Consider the following 4,522-nt stretch of genomic DNA (forward strand, 5'->3'; position numbering starts at 1 on the left):
GTAGTGTCCTCATTCTCATTTGTTTCCATGAACCTTTTAATTTCCTCTCTGACCCACTGGTTGTTCAGTAAAGAGCTATGTCATTTCCAGGTTTGTTTGAATTGTTTCTCCATTTGTATTTGTGATTAACTTCAACTTTCAGTGCACTCTGGTCTGAGAAGAGAGTTGATATCTTGGAGAATGTCCTGTGTGCATTGGAGAAGAACATGTATCTGGATTTCTGAGGATGAGAAGTCCTATATATATCTACCAGACCCCTGTCTTCCATTTCTTCCTTCAGAACAAGTATTTCCTTATTGAGCTTTTGTCTAGTTGTTCTATCAAAAGGGAATAGAGCTGTGTTGAAATCTCCAACTACTACTGTGTTGTTATCAATGTCTTTCTTCAAGTCCAGTAGCAGTTGTCTTAAGTATTTTGTTGGTCCCTCGTGTGGTGTTATTCTTGCCTGCTAAGTGCTTCAGGTAGGCTGGCTGCTTTGCCCTGACTATCCTGCAGTTATCTCAGGGATTTTGCTCTTCCTATGAGATTTAGACTTCAAGAGTATATGACTGTGCACAAGGTCATATACTAGCAAGTGGCAGAGCTAGGACCCCACTTGTCTCTGATTCCAAATCCAATGCTTTCACTACTGTGCCACATGGCCTCTCATCTGTAAATAAGCATTCATTCGGCCATTCAACACGTGTTGTTCTATGCACTGCGGATGGCAGCCAAGACCTAGTCCTTAACTTCATGGACCTCACAATCCAACTGGGAAGAGGAAATAAAAATTCAAGCATAATATGCAGATGGCATTAAGAGCTATTGTGAAAAAGCAAGGCAGACGAGAGAGGAAACACAGGAAAGATATTTCTGTTATGGGGCTGGGGAAGTAGGGTTTGGGCCATACCTAGTGATGCTCAGGACTGATTTCTGGTTCTGTGCTCAAGAATCACGCCTGGTGCTCGAGGACCATATGCAGTTCTGAGGGTCAACCAGGGTCAACTGTGTGCAAGGTGAGTGCCTTGACTCCTGTACTATCTTTCCAGCTAAGGTTTCTATTTTATTAATCCACTGGTGTTCAGGAAGACCTCACAATAAAGCAACATCCAAGCAGGGGTGAGCAGAGACGAGCAGAGGAGGAAGGAGCCATGGTCATGGAAGTGAAAGAATGCAGGGCAGAAGCCAAAGGAATTCACATTTCCTTTTCATTTATTTTCAGCATGACTATCACCTGAAACACTTCCAAACAACTCTTTCACCTTTTGTGTTTGAAGTTTCTGTTTGTTTATGTTTTGATCGGGGCTACAAATGTGGTGCTCAGGACTTTCTCCTGGTTCTGTGCTCAGGGATCACACCCAGACATGTTCTGGGTAACTGTGTGTTGTGCTGGGATCTATCCCAGATTGGCCATCAGACCACCTTGCTTTTTCTCCTGTTTTGAGTACTTTTGAGTGTGGTATGAAGAGATTTCTCAAATGCAATTGTCACTAATCAAATGGAAGGAGTTGAAGTTAGTAACTAAACAAAGTTCATCGGGTCTGTGGAAACGTGTATCAGGCGCAGGCTGTAGGCTCTGGACTCACATAGCCAGTAGCACCCCAGTCTACTAGCTGTAGTTTCTATAATCTAGGCTGATTTACTGCCTTCTTCTTAGCCTCAGTTCTCTATCGACTGGGGTAATCATAGCAGGTTGATTTTCAGTCAGCATATACTTATACTTTGTTCTGATAGTTCAATCATATCACTCACTATTTATTTAATTAGATTTTTTTGGCTATTTCCAGACATGCCCAGAAACTATTCCTGGTTCTATATTCAAGAGTGACCCCTGGCAGTGCTCAGGGGACCATATATGGTAATGGAGATTTGAACCAAGATTACATGTAAGCTTTAACATTCTGTACTATCCTTCCAGCTTCCACTTACTAGCTACATTTATTTACTTTAATTTTTTTGGGCCACACACAATAGTGGGCTGGAGCGATAGCACAGCGGTAGGGCATCCACCTTTCACAGACCGACCCCTGTTCCATTCCTCCGCCCCTCTCGGAGAGCCCGGCAAGCTACCGAGAGTATTGCGCCCACATGGCAGAGCCTGGCAAGCTACCCGTGGCGTATTGGATATGCCAAACACAGTAACAATGAGTCTCACAATGAGAGACGTTACTTGTGCCCGCTCAAACAAATCGATAAGCAATGGGATGACAGTGACAGTGACACACAATAGTGCTCAGAACTTACTCCTGGCTCTGTGCTCAGGCATCAATCCTGGCTGTGCTCAAGGGACTGTATGGGGTGCTGAGATCAAACCCAGGCCAGCTGTGTGCAAGGCAAACACCCTCCCCACTGTGCCATTGCTCTAACCCTACTAATTTCCTTTACTACCATTCTAAGATTAGAGTTTTTGCATCATAAGACTCATTGTAGTAATGAAATGAAATAACGTCACTATAACTATTATTATTTAAAGTAAGTTAGGGGTCAGAAAAATATAACCCATATGTCAAAGTTAGGCTCTTTTCATCTTTGTAACCTTTGTAAGTTAAGTTTTATTGGAACACACCATCTCCAATCATTTATATGTTGTCTAGGCTGCTTTTAGTTACCAGCCATGGTTGTCTTTATTGATGGAGATGAATTGGCCATTTCCAGTGCAAGCTTAGTAATTCCTGATCTAAATGGGGACTGCATCCTACTTCAGCTTTAATGAAACATAGTCTGAGCAGTTCTGATTTGTATCAAGATATTAACATTTCCAATCTGTGCTTTATAGCTGAGAGAGAGAGACAGAGAGAGACAGAGAGACAGAGAGACAGAGACAGAGAAGTTGTAGTTTGCTGAACTTCTTGGACGAGTTGCTTATAATCTTCTTGGAAGTGAAGGAATTTTCCACCCCGTTCCAAGTTGAGGGTGTTGAGGGATGGATTTTCTGAGAGCAGATTTCCAAAAATAAACGATCGTGACCAGAACCCCTGACATTCAGGTGTTGATTCGCTATGTGAGTGTAGCTGTTTCTTCTTTTCCCATTCCTCCGTTTTTGTGTGTGTTTTGTTTTGGGGTCACACTGGTGGTGCTCAAGACTCCTGACTCTGCAGTCAGGAATCACTCCTGGTGGGCTTGGGGGACCTTATGAGATGCTGGAGATCAAACTTAAGCCTGCCATGTACAAGCAAGTAACTCTACCCGCTATACTATTGCTCCAGCGCCCAGAAGCTACTGTGACCCCCTATTGGGTGTTGGCCTTTACTTTGCAGTGTTGGACAAGGCAAAGACTGAAAAGTGTTTTCAGGGAAGGTGGAGGGAGAAGCTGTTTTCTTTACTGACTTAAACAGGGTTTGATGTCCTCTTCCCAGCATTTGAAGCCTTCAAAAAAATTGGACCCTAATTTTGAGTTTGCTTTTTAAAAACCATTAAGTGGTATGGAAATTTTAGTAATTATAGGAAGAGTTCTTTTATTTCATCTTCCCATTAAAAAAAATTAAACATAGTTCCAAACTCTTGAAAGCTAGCTCAAAGGAAATCAGGCAATGGTCATGAAATAACAGAGGTCAAAACCGATAAATACTGTAGGTACTTGAACTCTTTTCTTTTCTTTGGTTCGATTTGAATCCTATAGAAATTTGTCTCTGGTAAAGCTGAGACTATAACAACTCTTGGTAATGGTCTCATTTTCACTTTCAGAAATATACAACAGACTAAGAAGGAATGGAATTAATATAGGTGGTTCACCGATTAATACTGAGTGAATTCCTACTGTATGAACAAAGGATCACTTTACAATAGGTATTTTATATGTTCACAGAGAGATTTTTGTTTTGTTTTGTTTTCATTCTTGCAGTCCTGGGTGTTGAACTTGTGGTCTCACACAGGCAAGGCCTGTGCCTCTACCAAGTTACATGCCTTCATACTTTACATGAACTAGGTTTTGAACTACATGTGAAGTTATATTAACTCCTTGTCCATTCTTTTTCTGGGGGAGGGAATAGTGGTGGTGCTCAGGAGCTACTCCTGTCTCAGTGTTCAGAGATTGCTCTGTTAGTACTCAGGGGACCATGTGGTGCCAGAAATTGAAACTGGGCCTCCTGCCTGTAAAGCATGTACCCCAGCCCATTGGACTGTATCTCAGGCACTCACAGTAATACGTGGCCCTGATCTATGAGTCTGATGGTTCAATGTTTGGACCCACTATAGAGTGCTCTTCTGGCTCAGCAGGGCTGGGGGCTTCCAGTGTGCTGGGGAGGCAACCTAGATGGCTGGGGATCAAACTTGGGGCCTTGAGCATGCCAGGCACGTACTCCAGTTCTTCGAACTATTTCCAAGCTCTGTTACTCAGTGTTATGGGAATTATGACTTCAATATTTTGAAGAGAATCTTGGAAAAATTCTTTAACTTGGCTTCAGGGCAAAATCAATCTTATTCTTAAGATATGATGAACAGGGGCTGGAGCAATAGCACAGCAGGTAGGGTGTTTGCCTTGTATGCGGCTGACCCAAGTTTGATTCCCAGCATCCCATATGGTCCCTTTAGCACTGGCAGGGGT

This window comes from Sorex araneus, chromosome X, assembly GCF_027595985.1.
Source record: "Sorex araneus isolate mSorAra2 chromosome X, mSorAra2.pri, whole genome shotgun sequence".
In the NCBI taxonomy this organism is placed as follows: Eukaryota; Metazoa; Chordata; class Mammalia; order Eulipotyphla; family Soricidae; genus Sorex; species Sorex araneus.